The 19745-nt window shown below is 45.3% G+C and overlaps 1 protein-coding gene across 1 annotated transcript in view; it reads left to right on the top strand.

Annotated features, from left to right (window-relative positions):
• The first annotated feature begins 1508 nt into the window (after nt 1–1508).
• The window catches only part of LOC132907008 (acetylcholinesterase-like), a 31901-nt gene continuing 13664 nt past the window's right edge, over nt 1509–19745 (top strand). Inside the window, exons 1-2 of the mRNA XM_060959715.1 lie at nt 1509–2185; nt 17121–17281. The gene's annotated coding sequence lies outside the window, so the exon portion shown is untranslated. The remainder of the gene's footprint in view (nt 2186–17120; nt 17282–19745) is intronic.

The raw sequence follows: 19745 nt of genomic DNA, 5'->3' as shown, positions 1-19745 counted from the left end.
GCGATATCGGAATCGATCGATTCGGCTGATAAATAACTAAATAAGAAATTAAGAAACAACAATACCGATTCCCTTGGTCGTTCTTTATTTAAGGAATAGCAACTCTGCTTTCGCGATTTAAGAAATTCATCGCACGATCTTGTAGAATTTCGGAGACACGTCGATTGTGCAACGATAAATGTCAATTTCATTTGGCTAGCGGCGAGCAGCTACGTTTATAACGTAGCGTGCAATTGCAGCGCTACAAATGACCATTTAATTACGTTACGTCGGTCGACTTGCGTCGCTGATTGAACCGGAACGAGAGAGAATCGTGGAAAATATTTTGGATCGTCGCATCGGAGCGTTGCGTTGCGAGGCAGAGTCGCCGCAATTTCAGAATAGCTAGGAGGAAAAATTCAGTTGCGTTGATCGGCTGTGCATGAAGTGATACGTGGCCAACGGTAATTATCTAAACACGAGCGAAGCGTGAATTTCCATAAATCCGAAAAGGCTATTTTAGGTGGCCATGAAATTCGCGCGGTATCGATCGTCATGGCGTAAATACTTGGTTATTGGAAGCCTGAAATCGGAGCAATGAGAACGAAGGTTAGATGCAAGGCCGAAGGTAAGCCGGCAAATAAACTCTCGATACGTAGTAAATCGTGAATGGGTAAGCTGCTAGCGAACGAAGAGAAATACCCGAAGATTTCCTTCTGACAAAGTTCTGCGAGAGTATGTGAAACGAGGGAGCAGATAGAATTTGAATGGTAGTAGTGGATTAGCGAGGACGCCGCAGATAGATGACGATAAAGAGAAGAATGCCGTTACAAAGCCACAACTTTTTCTTTTTATAACATTGACCGCGCGCGCGATCATGTTTTTTTCCTTTCTAAATAAACCTATAAATTCATTGCCACCGTGATACTTATCGCTGTGATCAATGATATACGTGAAATGGTTTTGCGATGAACCTTGGTTTTCCATATGGAAAACGAATATTCTTCTGGCTGGTAAATATTCGAACGTTAGGCGGATACGCATCTTTCTCGAAGAGAGGTGGAAACACGCAGGAGCAAAGAGTAGAGGAGAAAAAGAGAATCCGAGAGGAGTATAGGGAAAACGCGCGTGTGCGAGTGGCGGTGGTAGAGCTTGTGTCGGAGTATTTGGCGTGGATATGAAGAAAGTAATGAAAACAGGATAAAGGTGAAAGAGAAGAGGCAAGGAAGGAATAAGAAGAAGAAGGAGGAGAAGAAGAAGAAGAAGAAGAAGAAGAAGAAGAAGAAGAAGAAGAAAAGGCAAAAGGATGGAACGCCGACGAAAACGACGACAACGACGATGATGATGATGCGAGAAAAAGGAAAAGAAAGAGGGAGTGAATAAACGGAGGAAAAGGGGTGTTAGAGGGAAGCGGCTGGGGGTTGAACACAAGAGAGGGAACCGAGTGGTGTACCGCCAGCCGAATGGGGTGAGAGTGGGGTAAAGCCGAGAGGGGATGCTAGACCAGTTCACCCTTACTCGCCACGGCTCGACTCGTCAGTGCGGCCTGAACGGTTAACCGGCCTACTTGTTCGCGTGGTTCTTTCGATTCCTTTCATTCTCGCAATTTACGTCGTCGAAATCGTCGTCATCGTCGCCGTCGTCGTCGTCGCCGCCGCCGCCGTCGTCGTCGCCGTCGTCGTTGTCGTCGTCGTCGTCGTCGTCGTCGTCGTCGTTGTCGTTGTCGTTGTCGTTGTCGTTGTCGTCGTCGTCGTCGTCGCCGTCGTCGTTGCCGTCGTTTCTCAGCTCTTCGCCATCGACCACGAACCATCAAGTTTTAGCGACTGTTTGCTCGCGGAACACACGTGAGTTGTAATAAGCGAGGTACAGCTTGGTTTGTCGTTAATTCGTGTTGTCGGTGTTCGACTTGCCCTTGCGATTCGAGTTGGAAAATTTGCCGTCGATGAAGAGTCACGTAAGATAACGAAAATAATCGAAGAAAGGGAAGAGAAAGGTAAAAAAGCGAGCAAGGTCGAGAGAATTTGAGCGAGAAAAAGAGGCGGCCAATAAACGGAGAGCTCGGCCGAAGCAGCAGCAGCAGCAGCACGCACGTTTCGGCTAAAACCTCGTATTCCGCTTGTCGCCGCTGTTCTCGTCGTGGTGCTTGTTGCCGAGCTGGACGCAAGGGCAGAAGAAGCAGGGACGGTGCTTGCTCTCTTAGAAATTCGTAAGTTTACCTTTGTAGTTTTCTTGCGAAGCAACTCGCTTCGTTGCGTCCGTTCTGCGATCGGCAATTTACCGCACTCGATTCGCTAGATTTAGACATAGTCGGCACCGAAGGTCAATGATTTTTTGTAACGTGCCACCTTATCGAAAGTCTAAGAGTATCGGACGAAAATCGCTAGAAAATTGCATCAGTCCTGCCGGCAGGATTTTTCCACCGACCATTTCCCTGTGGAAAGGCTCGCTGGATAGCCGAGATAAGCAACCGATGAAACGATAACTCGTGTACAGCCGCTTGTACTCGAAAAAGATCGATTTTCAGCGGCTGGGCGACGCGAGCAATCCTTCTTTTCTCTTTTCGCGTCTTCTCGTCTCGAAGAAACCTGGTCCCTCGTTTTATTCTCCACTTCTTCGAATCTCATCTACGTTGCACGTTTCGCGAGGATTTAACGTAATATGCGTTGTACAACGAACGTATCTCTTCTCGCGGTTTTTGCGCATCGAAGCGAACGATTTTTCTCGTAGCGTTTCGCTTCAAGGACTGATAAGAGACGATTTCTCGCGATAGTGAATGACGTCTTACGATCGTGCACCTTGTTTCGAGTGAAAAGGGACCGATAAGAAAGATCGTCGAGTAATTGTTTTGAAATACGATCGCGTTTAAAAGGGTTCAAAGGCTCCGACAAAGTTATCCTCCGTCCATAGACGATTCGCGTTCTTCCAGCAGCTCTATGGTTCTCGAGATTCCTTTGTGCTGTTCCACGGCCGATGATTTTCAGCTAAAAGTGGCATTCTTTTGCGCGGAAGTAAGCAGGAACCTTTTTAATTAAGGGCAACAACTGTCGAGGCAGCTACGACCTCGAAACAACGGCAGGTCGGAACGACGAAGTCGTGCAAACGGCAAACATCGGTCGTATAGGAGCAACGTGGATCGATCGTACGAACGAGTAGGGGCCTTGATCGACGATCCACGTAAATCGATGCGCGTATTGCCGTTTGCAGCATTCTTTAAAAAAATCGCGCCGTCGCCTGCCAGAGTTGTTGGCTTGGCAAAAGAACGAGATCGATTTTAAACAAAGATTGCTCCGCAATAGTTCTATTAGTCCGCGTGAGTTACGACGACGAAGCTACCGAATCAACGATAAGATCAACAAACGGATATCAGGGTATATATGGGACGGATTAACGTCGGCTAGAGGCTTGCCAGGTTTGGTGATAAATTTCGATAGGCTTAAGCTCGCTGGATGCACACGAGATCGAAGATGGGATTTTCGTGTTCGAGGTCAACCGGTAAATCTACGGCGAAGGTCGCCGCTTCTTCGTTCGATCTCTACTTGCATTTCCACTTTGATCGCGATTTTAGCGCTCCGATCTAACGATTGCGATCTTCGATTTTGTATCGAAATCTCGTCTCGCGAAGACTGCGTCACGTTTTATAGTTCGGGGCAAGAGATCGTGCTCGTTTTTATTCGTTTCGCCGGACCCTTTGTTCGCAGATTTTTCCTAAAGGCCGGATTTTAATATTCCACGCACTTTTCACGGGTATCGCGATACGGAGGGCTGAGAGAAAAAGGCGAGAAATGGGACGGGAGGAGAAGACGTTGAATCGAGAACACGGTGAATTGAAACCAGTGGATAATGGAGCTCGTTGAAAACATTCAAATACAAAATTTATCGATCGCACGCGGCTTGTAAAACGTCTGTCCTTTATCGTTAAACGCGTTACGCAAGACCCTTACTCGCTAAATAACGTAACGTTTGTAATGGTCCGAGAAACATTTGCCCTGTCGTACACAGAAAAATCCGATGGAATCGAGCAAATGGAGCCGAATCGTGCGCAAGGTTGCAATCGATGAAAACAAAAGTTGGTGCATGTCGATTGTCCGTGTAATGACGTGATCGTAATGTCTGCTTATCTTTGACAGGTGAGAGATGTTTTGCAGAAAAATACTCGATACAATATTTTCTCAAATCTGTTTACTGGTTCTCTAGATAAGAATATTTAAAAATAGTATACCGTATTGACCTAGCTAGTAGCTGAAAAATATTTCATCGTGAAGATCATCGTTGCAGCGTACGACTCGATACGACGCTCGAGCAACGCGGATCAAAAGGAGAATTGAATTTCGAAGAGCCGCGATTCTCATTAGCTCTTCTGTTTTCTTTTCGTCTTTCTCCCGCGACCATTTGTCATTCGGCTTTTCCCGCGCGCAAGCTTTGAAACGCGATGCTGTATGGTTTCACGCGCGTCGCCACCCATAATATATTTAGCGCTCTCAGGGAGTGCAGCACACTCTCATGGTCGTCGAGGGCGTTAAAAAAACAATGACAAGGTTATACACGTGACAAAAAGAAAATTGACGCGTGTTTGGTGCGCGTGGAAGCTCGTTTTTCCGTGGCTTGGCGCGCCGAAGCTTTGTCGGATCAAGGGTCGTGTCAAAAGCTCTGCAAAGAGAGAGTTGGTACGCGTGTGTATACGTTTCTGTGTATACCTGAAAAAGAAAGAAAGAGAGTAAAGAGAGAAAATAGGGGGAGAGGGGGAGGAGGAGGGGGGGGGGGAATTGGGAGTGGGAGGAGGGCGGGAAAAGGGGAGGAAGAGAAAGAAGCGGCAGTAGACGGTAGAGCGACGGCGTAAAGTAAACGTTGGACACACACGGCTGGCCTTTGCTTTCGTTTGAACTCACAATCAGTACCGACTAAAAATAGGAACCGTGACCTAACTACGCTCGATTCCACAATTATGCATTTCCTCCCGTTGTCCGACTATTTTTCACTGCTCGCGACCGAATCAATGTGCCGTTAATACAGCGTCTGTGTGTCGCGACGACGTCGATCGAGAACCCGTCTATACGTACTATATACGCGTGGCTGAAAGTGAGATGAAATTCAGATGGGTCGAGGCAAACAGGGTCGAGTCAATATTTTTTCCTTTCTCCAACTTTTCTTTCTCCGACCATCGCTCGGTCGCCGTTCTTCTTTCAACGATTCCTCCGAGACTCTACCTGTTCCGTGAAAAATAAACGATCGTGAAAAACTACGAATCTCATCGAGGATAGCTTCGGCTGAACGAGAAAATTCAGAGTCGAATACCAGGAATATCGTTAAGCGTAAAGCCGATCGTATATCCTATGTGTATCGAGTAAAATTCACTTGCTTTGCATAAACGCCTGGGAGCTTGCGATTCCGTAATACGCTGCTATAGTTGCCAAGTCACGTTTTCGCGCTAATTAACTCTTAACGATTTCGGTTAATCTTCGCAGAGTTTTCGATGACCCTCTCGTTTTCCGGGCTTCCAGGTTAAAATAAACCGGAGCCTGGAAACTTGTCTTGGCAACTACTACCGTACGTTTCTCCTTTTTATTTACGGTAAACGTATGTTTATAAAACGTCGTCAAAATGAAACGTTCGAGTTTCGTTGGAATCAACGGTTTTGAGCGAAACAGCCGTTACTCTCGACGATAACGACAGATCGTTTCGGTTTAGGCTCGGGAATTCTAACTCGGACAGCATATTTCACGTTATCGAAAGATTCGATCGTGGTTTAATCCGACGACGGAATAGGACAGAAATAAACGAGTCTTGGAAATTGAATAATAGTCCGATCGTCGATGTCCCCTAAAAAAAGAAGTACATCTCGATATCGATAAGTGTCGAGATCAACGGTCTGATAAGGACGTTGGCCTTTATTCGCACGAGACCGTAATCGCGGCGAATCTGCGCGCGTCTGCAATTCCCAACAACAAAGACACGCTGCTGCCTCGACTTTGCTTGCCCGTTATTCCGCTTCTTTTCTACCAAATCAACCCTTTCCACGCTGTTTGTAGTAAACGCTGCTAAAAACGTAAAAAAAGAGTAAGGGGAAGAGAAAAGGAAGGGAAAATTTGAATCACAATAGATACGTCGTTTTGTTATACGATAGGACAAAAGAGAAGGGAGATCCAAACGAAAGAGAAATCGATCGTACGATGGAACGTAAAAATATTCCTTAAGCAATTTATCGAAGGAAATGAGAAAAAAGTTGTTATCGTTACCCAAGTAAGCGTAATATTAGAAATTGCTGGAGGATATTAAAGGCTCGCCTTGCTTTAAAGGAAAGCAACTACTACTGCAACCAACCGTCGTCGCACCTGCAGCTAACCCTCGAGGCTCTATCATGCCGCCACATTCTCTTTAGATCCTTATCTAACCAGGTTAATCTATCCTTCCCTATCCCCTACGACTTACCAGTTTACCTTCCACCGCCACCCATCTACCGTCCCTTTTCTAGGGCTTTGTGTCAGCTGACACGTAACTGTTTATACCATTTCGGTTGGCACATCGCGTGACGAGACTCGTTGCCAGATTGCCATTCTGCTAGATTAAACTATTTTCTATCTGTAATATTTGTTATACTATATTACGTTATTCGAATACCGCAACGTTTTCAATATGGCTGGCGACAGAACGCGAATACTTTTCAAATAATTTTCATCGGTAATTTTACTTGCCTCGGTGGCGTTCGTTTACTTTTCAAGAAGAAATCTACACTAGTTGCTCGTAGGTGGAACAAAACGGAAATAAACGTAAAAAGAGGGTGCGCAACTGCTTCGTTCGAACAGAGACGAAACTTCCTTTCCCGTAATTTCCTCGCGTTTTCTCTTCCTTTGTTATCTCACTGTCCCGTTCACCGACAACCTTTCATCCTGTCCACCACTCTATCTTCTCTGACGTTCCTTTTCCACTTTTGTGATATACCTTTCGAGAACGATGGCCAGCGAGATGCGCGGTCTTTAATTCCATCCAACTCGAAAGCAATCAACCACTTTGATTCGTTAATGATCGCACGAAATGACGGTACCAACGACGTTTGCCCTAGTATTTCTGAAAGACTCGTTCAACGTGCTGACGTAGTACTGGCACTGTCAGTGTAAGTACGTAGAAACGCGTAGTAGAAGGTGAAGATACAGAGTCAGCCGGCAAGTGGAACATAGACCTCCGTGGCGCGGCAGTTAATGCGAAACTTGGCCTGCCAGATTTTCCTCCATTTGTTATACCGCTATCCGTTACGCTCATTATGTCAGCTTTCGCGATAGATTCTTATCTAATCGGGTCAATCTGCCTTCCATTAGACCCCCCGTAGCCTGATTTTTTATTCATGACTTAAACGTCACGTGACTTCCTTAACCGGCAAGGACTCGAAATTACACTCTGGCTAGATGAGTTTTTTGGCACGATAAAACGTTTTACACCTGGCCTGAAAAACAGCCTGTACGAAAGAGAGAAAGAGAGAGAGAAACTCCGTTCGTTCGTAAAATCGATATCAACGAATCGTCTACGTCAACGCGAATCATCGATTTACAAGGACGCTCTCGAGACTCGAAATTTACTAACGATTGTAATTATCAGCGTCTCGATTTCGTTACGTGCATCGTGATAGGATTCGACGGAACGCGACGGATGCTCGTGTAAGCGAACGAAAAAAAAAAAAAGAAAGGACAGGTGCATCCGGCTACGAACGATTTTTCTTTGCACCGGAGCTGCATTGCGGCTGCAGCAGTTTCCGACGCATTGCCACCGTGAACTGGCGTCGAAAGGCTGCATCGAACTCGATGAGGCCAAATGTCCGAACCAACCGGATGCTCGGTATTACGCGTAAAAGTTCGGTAGAGCGATTCCAAGCGAAGTAAACGAATCGAACTGTACTCGTTACGCGTCGTTTCTCCCCTACATTACATTCGACGATGAATTTTACGAGACGAATCGCGCGAATACTTGGAACGAAAGAGGAGACACGGCCCACGAGGTAACAGTTTTCGCCAGTTCGAATGCAAAGTAATCGCGTGCACGCGTTAACGGGGAAATAGAGAAAGGCCGTTGTTGTCGGTTGTTTCGAAACTCGACGTCATTGCCCGAGTACTCGCAGTTGTAAGTGTTCGTCTGCGGCAAACAGAAAATATTTTTCAGGCATGTTAACGTCGCAAGCACCGACTCCGAGAGCTTTCAAGAAGCGAAAAGCTCTCGGGGAAAAGAAGAAGAGGAGACCGGCCCCGCTCGCGTTTCTTTGAGCCTGGCGATTAACACTCGACTTATCCGAGTCGCGGTGTTCCAATAGCTTTTCAATCTGTAGAGCGGCTCGAGCTTTCCGCGAGGCGCTTTTACGTCGAAACGGTTTATTTCGAACGAGAATCATCGATATCGTGCCTAGACTTGCCTCGGTTCTACGGCAAATCTGCAGAGTTGCTGCGTTGCGCGGGCTGCGACGCGCCGGATCGAAAAGAAAACAAAAGGAGATGGTAAGAAGCGAACGAAAGGCTAATTCGATGTCGAACGAATATACGGGTCTCGGTGTCTGGTTCAGGCTGGCACTTCGCTTCACCGCCAGCTTTCCATTGCGGATCGCGTGAACTTGCCGTCCACGTTATCGCTTAAAAGTTTTCCTGTACATATTAACGAGTACGAGACTCTAAAGTTTCTCGATCGTGCATCCTAAGATCAATGCTTTTCTTTCGCATATATTTTTAACTTTTTCGCGTTAAGATTCGCTGATCCAATGATCCTTTTCGCGATAACAAGAAACTCAGATCGACGAATACAAAAAATGGATCGCCTAGTAGAGATCAATGCGTCTCGACGCCTCGTACGTCCGTGTTTATAGACCGCAACTGTCTCCATCGATTTTATTTGTTCAAGCCGCGACAGAACACAAGCGCATCGTTACATGTAAATAAATTATTTCGATCAAAGGTTACAAACGCGATTCACTTAGCGAGGAACGGGGTCTATCCGACGACGACCAAAGTTTCACCGTCGAGCGTACGCTAGCCTACAGCATGCTGTGAAAACTATTTACCACTTGTACAAGTTGGTTTTCCGAACAGTTAGGCAAGAAGATTATCGCGTCAGTCGCGTTTCCTCCATACGATTTCGAGTTTATTCAGAATTTTTGACAAAGATAAGGTCGAAGAACGATATTCCGGAACACGTCTCTTCTCGACTACGTTTGCATCTGCTTTTTGACGCGGTGCATCGTCGAAACTCTCTCCTTGGCATCGACGTTATCACAGTAGCTTCCATACACTTTCGATGCGCAAACATTTAGTCTCCATTTAGGGAAAGTGCTTGTAGTACATGCACTTGCACGCGATACGATCGCACGGAGACGATCTAGTTTGGAGCGTGGCATATCACGACGGAAGACAAAGGAAAAGAAGGGATCAAAGGTTTCCCTGGAGAAGAAATCGGAGGTCCCACGGGTCGCGTTGCTTAAAGCGATTTATCGTCCTTTGTAAAATATCGATCGATGCTCTCCATTCGGTGGTAATGTTTAGTCGAATGGCTAGAAAATAGGCAAAATCGTTGGCACCATTCGAAGCCTAAATACGAAGCTGCCTTTCATGCAATCACATCGATACACGTGAGTCGATGGATCTTTTTTTCGTTTGATATGCTAGTAAATAAATTGATTCGCTAACATCGGAGTTGCGTCGTTTCAACGGAAGGACAGCGGAAAGACTATCGGGTTATCCGACGATCGCGCGTCCGTGTAGCGTTTTTCGCGACTTCCTATCGATATCGGCTCACGATTCGTTTGCTCCGTTTTACCCTGCAGGTCGCGACAACGTCGAACGAAACTCGATAGGACTTTCCGTCGGTGAGGATGTAGACACCCTCCTCATTATTATTTTAATATATGCCAGAGGAACCTCGAGCAGCGACAGTAACGAGCCGTGAAACGGTGTCGCGGTTTAAGAAGAGCAGACCTTTCGTTTTAACGACTTTCTAAAGACAGGCTTCGGAGCACAGGTTGGGTTAATATTTGGCTCGGTCGCAGCAACCGGGTCAAGGATCACCGAGCTTCGCCATCGAAATCCTGATCCTTCGATGTCGCGTCCTGCGTTCGAATTCTTCCTTCTTCTTTCTTCGTTCGAACCCTGTAGCCCATCTTCCAACCTAATCGTGATTTTCGTCGTATATCCTTCGTTGAACTCGGTCTCGTCCGTTCTCGGCGTCAATTGTCTTCTCTGAAATTGAACGTTATAACTCATCCACGTCCAGGAGAGAAACGACGTCACCGAGATAATCGCGTCGCTTCTCGGCTGCTCGGCCAACCGTGTTTGCGAGCGTATATTTGCACGTGCTCTTCCATCCTTATGTGCACATTCTACAGGCATACATATACACGTTTGGTCCATGTGCCTTTGTACACGCGCCAACCCATAAACGTGCGCGCACACGATGCAACTCTGCGGAGTTGTACCGTGTTACCAACGTAGCTTGTACTGCAGATACGTTGCGGTTCTGGCCTCTACTTACCCGCTCGCCGCGCCGGCCGAACGTGATACATTGTTCCTGCCAAATTCATGCAACGACCGAAAATTTCCTCGGCATTGTCAGGGAAACAACAGAGTCCTGGCCTCAGGCCGTCCGATTATTCCTACACGTGACGCGGGATGCTCGACTGGCACGTTTCTTTGTATCCTGCCCAAACTCCCTTCTCCTGCATCGCTCCACTTTCGTTTAATCGCTCAAAATCAAGACGAAATACCGCTACTCTGTCGGAATTTTTTCTCTCGGATAACCTTGCCATGTATTGTTCCCGTGCATTTCTTTTGTTCTCCTTCGTTCGACGATTGCTTAAGTTACCTCGCTGTTCTTCCTCTTCCAGTTTTTCCCACTGCTCCGATGGATCGTCGGTCGATTCCAAAACCTACCGTTTCTTCGCGCACGAACGCAAAAAGTCTATTCGATCATTCTTTCGATGCTCGAATCATTGCAAACGTGTTCGTCGTATTTGCATCGGCAGCGGATCACAAAACATGGCAGATAGAACGAGAGGAGAAGGTAATTGGTTGTTTTGGGATATTCCTCTCAGCCGCGAGTCGCATACTTGTTACGCGTAAAATACGCGTAGCTAAAAATACTTGGAAATTCCAGCATCGAATCGTATTTGTTTAATTTCGAGGAACCTATACTTCCTCGTTGAACGATCTTATAAATAAAAAGAAAAATTCATTTCTCGTTGGAAACTTTGGTTTCTAGATGCACCTGACGAGTCCGCTGACGAACGAGGATGTCTGTTCGTTGTAGGCGGTGAAACTCGGCTCAAAGTTTCGCCGCGATACCGATGAACGACTTTCTCAAAGTATCCAGGCTATTTACAAAACGACTTACGAACTAAAATCGATGGAAGCAATCTCGTGGACAAAACCTCGGTCCCTCGTGCGACTTTAGCTGTGCCGTGGGAAAATTAGCAGGATGCAAAGTAGACGAGAAAAGGATGGATACTCTGGACGAAACAGGCAATAGCGACCGATTTTCAAATCCGGTAGTTGTTTGTCGCGGGTTTTATCGCGGTCGATTTTCTCATTACGTGGTGCACGTGGCTCGTGATCGGGCAGCTTACACCGTTTGAAAATTCGCTGACAGATTCATATCCGTTTCGCGCGGCTGTACAAACCACGTTGGCGAACGAAGACGCGACACCGTTTCCATTCTGCGGCTGTAAATCGAGACGAGTCGAGGGATTAAAATGACAGAGAACGTCAGAGAGCGTAGCTGGTAGACGCTCGGTTCCGCTAATAAAACTTTCTGCTGAATGCGAATGAATGGATTTCGGAGTACTCGTTTCATCCGTCCGTTCAGCCACCCTCTCGTTATCGTATCTTTCTTCGTCGTTCCACTTTCGATAATGCACCGACTTGCCATTTTTCTCTTTTGTTCGCCAGACCTGTTTCGCTTCGATCGTTCTCGCTCCACTTTGATTCCGTGTTTTTCGCTTTTCGCTAATCAAACTCACACCCATCGGTAGTTCCGCCTCTCGCTCGATTAGTTAATGTTGTCGATTATCGTTTTCCGATGGGACGATCGCAAGCCGATTTTCCAGTGTTCTTCTATTTTAGATCGAATTCCAGATGTTAATTTCGCGGGTATTCGAAGCGCGTTAATCCCAATCGCTTTACGGCATTAAGCTTGGAATACAAGTGGCAAGACAGTAATACGCCTTTGTTGCGATTCATTTTCTATTAAAAGAAAATGAGAATGTCGCGCATGATACCGAGTGCCGTTGCACGTCAATCGGTGTCGCTACTCGCTACTTTCATTTCATACAACTTTTCTATCGATGCCATAAAAATGACAAAACGGAGGTAGATTTCGTTGCGATGCAGATGCATTCGTTGAATCACCATGATTATACTTTCGCATCGGCGATATCCGATTCTTTTGTGCCGTTTCGTCTATGCTTTTGTTTCGTTCGTTATCGAGCCAATTCTTTCATCGTGCGACAAAGGAAATTACTGGAAAGCGGCAGCGTTCGTTATCGCTAACGATTCATCCAGTTAGATGACTGCGAGGTTATTAAATCGGTACGCGTCGGTCGTCGGTCGTCGTTCGATTCCCATCGATTTGAATAGCCTGCGTTCGTTTTCGATCTGATCGGAACTCGATCGATTCGGGGTAGTTTACAGGTTGCGTGCGGGCCTAGGATGAGAAAGAACGCTTAAGTGGAACATGAAACGTTCGTATGTAGATGCGCCGTTGTATCCGCAGGGCTGCATGCCAACCTATGACAGGCTAAAACCGAGTGTGTATCACCCGTATCAGGGTTATGGATGGCCCATGAACACGCTAACCCAGTGACACCTCTAGGTCACCACCGACTCCCAAACCACCCCTTGTTTGTCTTCCTTCTCTGCTGCGTTTGCTTTCGCCGAATCTCCACTTTCCTTCTCTCCTTCTTCCTCCCAGCCTTCTCTCCCCTGCCTGCTTTTCGTTCTTATCTCGATCGCACGATTATTCCAATGCGTAATAATTCATCGTTTTTTTTCCTATTTATCGTCGCGACCTTGATTGACTCGATTAAATAATAAGTGGCAATACTCGAACACGAACGTGTCTTATTTGCAATAAATTAGAAAGGGGGATAAACAAGATAAGATAGTAGGAAACTGACGCAACGAGACTGCGGATGTCTCGTAGATTTTTAATAAATCGACAAAGGAAAAGAAGAAAATGACGCGACAAAAGCGAAACGGTTCGAAGATACAAATAAATCGATAGCTGTTGCAGAGAAACACGGAATCGAGGCTAGGAATACGCGCGGCACGTAAATAAACCGCTTTGCAGCGTTCGTTTCAGCGAGTTCCGCAACAAAGTTTCTGCTACACGTATGCACGCGCAACAGCTTTAGTTTAGCGTTATTAGGCCTGCAAGTTGCTGTCGAATTGTTGATGCCTCGGCTCGCGTGGTATTTCGCCAATTTCTCGTCTCCTCGGTGTATCCTCTCCGCTCGTCAGGCCGCAGAGTAGATCGCGATTTACCGTGGTCGACAAAGAAAGAACCTACGCTGGAGATCGGATTCTTCGAGGATTAAAAAAGAAATAATCAAAGAGTGGCGAGACCTGCGAAGAAATTGAACTTTCTTGAATCCGAATAGCCGTATCGTATGATCAGACGAATCTTAACAAGATCCACGGTATCTCTGCTAATTACGCGGCTTGCGCATAATTACGGAGAAATTACGCGTGTAAAATTGCGCAACTCGAGTAGTCGCGTTCCGTTTCAACGCGCTTTCGTTACAATCTACGTTGCAGGAACCAGCAGCAAAATCTAAATAAACAAGAGATAATCAGTTTTCAAGTATCGAGGGAAGATCAATGCCGGAAGCCACCGAAACCATAGGATCTATGAAGGCAGACGGTTGGAAATTGAAAAATTATTCGCAACTCTGGTTTGATTTCCAAGTCGGTAAATCTCGCGGCCGATTTTGTTTCCTGCAGAATCTCGGGGCTGGTGCGACGCATTGAAAAACGCTTTGCGACACAGGCTGCCGTGGGGGAAATTATTCGGGCCGATAGATGAACGTCGAATGAAACTGCTTCGTTTAAACGTTTTTTGACGACGAACCGAACGGCCCGAACAATAAATATAGCTCTGTTGCCGTCGAGGCAGGAACAATGATTCCCATTACGAGTTGCAGTTTTATTTAAAAGCCGAGCGGCATTGTTTTCGCGGACAAGCGGTGGACCGCGAACTCGTGGCGTTTTCAGTGCTCACTTTTGTGGTTGACGGCACGGAATCACGGCCCTTTGCATTTAAAGACTCCTTAGGCGCATTGTTCGAACGATGAAAAGCTTCCTCTCTATGTTATCGGAAAAATACCAGGATCGAGATTGAGGCGAGAAGGTTTCCTTCGTCGTTTCAACTTATTTCCTAGTACATACTTACATACTTACACGTATACGTAAACTTTCAGTTTGATTCTACCATTTGCTTCCCGTGTGTACGCGTGTGTTTGCGCCTACGAATGCAGAAAGAACCTTTCCATACAAACTATACTAGACGGATAAGATAAGACGAAATCGATCATCCAACTACTGTTTAAGCATAGTCCGATAAATCTGTTCTTCTACGCGATACAGCGAGATTATTATCGAAAGTATCTACCTGCAAAATTGCCGATGAAAATACGCGATAACAAACGTAACCATAATACATATTTTATCATTCTTATCAAGGTTATAATAATACGGCCGAATAATTTCAACGAGTGAGATAAAAAAGAAACGGGCAGATACTTTTACCGATAACGGAATCACGAGTATCATTTCCCGGTCGAAACCGTGCAAGAATCGAACAGGGACAACCGGAAAACCGGGTCTTCTCGTTTGTTTTCCCGAAATTGTATCGCCGCAGGTCAAGTAAACTAATTGTTTCGCGTGTACGGAATGCTGGAAAGCGAGGTCAGGAACTCGCAGCAAGTTGCACCTCTATCAGCCAACGAAGCTCTCGCCCGACTGTCATTGCGATAAATTCTCTCTCTCTCTCTCTCTTCTTTTTTCTCGTTCTTTCTCTAGCAGGCTGTCCTCTGCTGTACTATCGTGCGACCAACTTGCACCGTACCATTCGCAACAATGAAACGAGACGCGAAAAAAGAAGCTTTTTTTACTGGAAACGGCTTCCAGCCGGAAAATAAATCCCCACGTTGGCTCACCTTTGGGAAATCTTTTCCTGCGAATCTTTACACGCCGTCCTTTCCACGTCGCTCGCTTCAATTCCGACACGGCTTTTACACAAAGCCGTGTTGCGGTACCAGCATCTTTAGCGCCACGGAATCGTCGATCCCTTAAATTTCAAAATCTTCCGAATACCACCTCTTCTCTAATCTGTTTTTAGTCTTCCCGCCATTCTACGCTACGGTAGATCGACCTGTACGTAAAGTATTTCAACATTAACCATAGAATTCTTTTACGAATATATTACGTGCATTATACGAAACTTTTTGAAATTTCGTTAGCGCTGTAGCGAAACACGACTATCGTGACCGCAATCGTAACATTTGAAACCAATCAAGAAATTACGAAACTTTTATTGCAAATGTAGAGTCAGTGAAAAGTTAGTATATGATACGAATAGTAGTCATAAATATATTAATTAGTGCTATGGATGATCTCACTATAAATTGTAGCTTATTAATGTAGCGACTAATTGACTGTTCAAATATTGTACCTACTTTGCTGGTCTTTGGCAAGTGTATCTATGCTTCCCTATGCGACGCCTCGTTACAGCGCTAATGAGATATCAAAATGTTTTCTTTAGTACACATATAAATATACATGTAATAGGAAGTGTTCAAGTATGTTTGGATAATGTTGCGAGCCATTGAGCGATTATTTTTAAAACACCATCGTCCGTTTAACGATCGTAAGTGTCATAAAGAGTGGATAGATAAGATAAGGCTTCGTTTCATCGATCAATGTCAATTAGCATTCTAACGAGTTATCAATCGGTAACTCGAGCCGTGCGTTCCTTCGAGGTAGAAAATTCTGACTGAAACGACAAAAAACGAGAAAGAAAAGGCTGTACGACGTAATGTTAATTAGAGGGCGGAAGACAAGTTTAGGTTTGCGGAGAAGAAACGAGAACGGTACTCGCACCGAATATCTTGGCGATACGATCCAAATTCATTATCCGCGTTCCCGCGAGGCGAGGTACCGTGCGCTGCAGCCTCGAAATGAATTTCGAAAGTGGGACATACGCTTATTAGAAATTCCTGAATTGTTCCGCGTACGTGTATACTCGGTCTATTTGCCTGGTGTAAGTCGACCGGTGCGGAATTTACGGAGCCTCTAGCCAATGGATCAGCTCAAACCGAAATAGCGAAGGAAAAATCGTCGTAGCCAGACTCATTCTAAAGAATTAGATATGATGATACATTCAAATCCGACAGAACTCAACGTATCGTAATTTTGTTATCGTAATTTTACGAGTTCGTTTATTTACGTCGTCATGAACTTATCGGGTGCCTCTGGCTATCGCAGTTATTTCCCCTTCGAAATTTGTATAACGAAGGAATTAAAATTTCGACTAGAAAACGTGGTTTCAGCTTATGGCATTCGCGTCTTTCGCATAAAGTATAATCTCTGTCGTAATTTAAAGAATCATCCGAGACACGCGCGAAATGAGAATGGATTTTCAGTTTGCTTGACGTCGTCGACCGACGAGACTTACGGATTTCTCCGTGTCTTTGGGAAAAATCTCGAAGAAAAATATTTTCTCAAGAGCAAAGATAATGGCTCTCCTAATGGCTCGAACACGACACAGATAGGATGCAGTCTCGTTCCTTGAAAAGATTTTCTAATAAGAGCAACAAACTTTCTTCCCTTTCTCTCTTCTCCTGTGCTTGCTTCTTTGATCCTTGCAACGTGTATTCCGACTACGTTTAAGGATCAAATTTCTCGATTTTATTTCTCGCAACATTCGGGCTAGCATTCGAGCCACATTCTTCGACGATTCACCCTTCGTAGGAAAATGCGCGATGGTTCTTTCGAGGGGAAAGATTCGACGATGTACCGGAATCTCGTAATTCCCGGGGCTAACGGTCGCCTGATCTTTCGACCTATCGAATTTTTCACTCATGATTGCCACACTCCTGACTCAATTTTCCACTCCCGCTGTTGCAGCCAAGCGATGATCCGTGAACTTGGAATGTAGACGGAAGGGCGGAAAAGCGGATCTGCCCCTCGCAGGATCGAAGGAAGGGCTTTTCTTCCACCTCCGCTATCATCTTCGCCGTTACCTCACCTTTAAATACCTGAGATCTCCACATCTAGACTTGGACATTGTAAGTACGCCGCCACTCTCTCATTTTTTTCTTTTCTTTTACAATTTTCGTACGCGGATGAATTCGTCAAAATCCGATCCGTTTATTTTTCGTCCTTCTTCCGCCACGTATCCGAGAAAAACTTTCCAGATAGCTGTTTCAGAATAGGACGTCGAGGTACAATGTATAAAGATCGATAAGAGGGATAATGAGAATGACCTAATTGAGCCAAATCGTGATTCTCGTTGGTCTTTCTTGTTTCTCCTTTCAAAATGATTATTCTTTCCATTCGGTTTTCATTTTGTTCCTGGATTCCGGTTTAACCAAGATCTTCCCTCGGTCTCGGAAAAAATGATTCGCCAAGCCTAAGGAACGGATTGGCATTGACGAGAAGAAGGCAGCCATGGAAGTAAGTAACTAATTGGACCGGAGCGAGGAAGCGAATCGAAATCAAAGCTGGTCTGCCTTTTGTACGGACTGCCGGTCTAATTGGTACGCTACGCCGACCATTCATCGCGCCATCAAGAGTACAGAGCCAATTGATATCGCGTCTCGAAAACGCATGCGGCATTCCCTTCGGTCTCCCTTTGGAAATCAGCGAAAGTCCATCAAAATGCCCAACGAACGAAACTTTCGACTCGAACCTCCTTTGCTTTTAAATATACTTTTTCTTTGTGTGCCATTCCGCGATACGGACAACGTAATTATACGTTTCCCTTGGTTTTCGTGCCCGTCTAGATTAGCCTCGAGTTTATACGATCGTACAGAACGATCTCGCGCATTATGGATGAAAATTACGATATCACCGTATTTATTCAAAAATTAACATAAACTCGGAGGGAGCCTGTTGAGCCGGTAGAATTCTTTTTTCTTCGCCCTGTCGACGCAGCACAACACGCGTAATTAATTATCGAACGATCCACTTTGCGGAAAGCGAGGGTGCATGATTGATACACGCAACCGCCAACATTTTCTGGTCCCTTAGGTTAATTCGAATAATCGACACGAACGTTTTCTTTCGTTTATTCGCGTTTAAGGAAAATCGATACGACGACACGTGTCGTTAATCCGCGTTAACGTTAATACAGAGTTGAACCAACGAGTTTAAAAAGTTCTATTTCCAATGGAACAGTGGCGGATAATTTCGACAAATAAACCGAGCAGATAACACGGCCGACTGATAACGCAGTAGCCTTGCAATAAAACGATGCAAAATCTCGCGTGCAGGAAATTCCACTGGGAGGCATAGGTGGATTTTACCAGTTTAATCGAGCGGTTCGATTTCCAAGCGCCGTGGCAAATTTCGGCGCTATATTTTCCGGAACACTCTCCGGAATTACTCGTTATACGAACGCATACGTAATAGAACAGCATCCGCGTTTATTGACTGATGTATGTACAGCGACCATGTTATTGCATCCCTCTATATCTGATTTCGCGCGCTTTCGCTAAGTTTTCGTCGTAAATCGACTTGTTCTTTACTTGTTAAACCGGCGAAAAGAAGAAAGGAGAAAGGAAAGAAAAAAAAATGACTAAAAAAGTGGCAAGGAATTAATTAGGAGATAATCGCGATGTATACAAAGGATACAGATAGACCTAACCTATAAAGCTAGCGTAAAAGTTTGCGATACGAGCCAAGATCGTCTCTAGATATACATATATGTATGCACGTGTGCACTCTACTTGCACCGTAGCAATCGCTTGCACGAGATCGAGAGAAATCTCGATCATCACGATCGACAACATCAGTCGAGTGTGCTCTGACTCAACTTTCGAGCGTATGGCAAACTAAGCCGCTGCCGAATAGCTAACCACGTACAGATTTGCCCAGAAAAACGAGGATTGAGAGAAACGCCAAAAGAGACGCGACAAGGAGCATAAATAAACGAGAGGTATGGCTGTATCGATCAGTCAGGATAAACGACGGGTCTCTGGGCCGAGTGGCTGCCAGCTTCGATGTCCACTGTCCCGAAGAAACGGGAAACTTGAAAAAAAAAGCGAGGTCGAGGTTGCACCTTTTTTCGCCCTGCTATCTTCCACTCTCTTCTCTTCGTCGATAGTCCGGCGTACGCTAATCGAATTTCGAAACGAAAACAGACTCGAACTCCGTATCGTTTTCATTTTCAGCCGTTCTGAAACTTCTTTGCACGTTTCACGAAGTAAAGCGAATAGACCTTAATCGTAGAATCGGTCGTCGAATTTTTACACTTCAATCTGGCTGTCATTGTAGCAAACGAGTTTGTAACCTTTTGAGAAAATATTTAATATACATGTATAATTGAAACAAAAATTCATGCCTACCAATGAGAATTTTTTCAAATCACGTTCAAACTTGAGATATTCCTTAAAGTTAACCTTAAAATAAAATTGAATCGAAGATGAAAGAACGTAGCGTTAATCGATGTGGGAAATCGTGTAGTAAAATACGAGAAAAACGTGCGACGATCATTACGAGACGTCCGTTGAATTCGCAAGCGACCGATTA

Source organism: Bombus pascuorum, chromosome 5 (assembly GCF_905332965.1).
Source record: "Bombus pascuorum chromosome 5, iyBomPasc1.1, whole genome shotgun sequence".
Taxonomy (NCBI): Eukaryota; Metazoa; Arthropoda; class Insecta; order Hymenoptera; family Apidae; genus Bombus; species Bombus pascuorum.
Note: the sequence above shows the minus strand (reverse complement) of the source record. Positions and strands in the feature narration are given on the sequence as shown.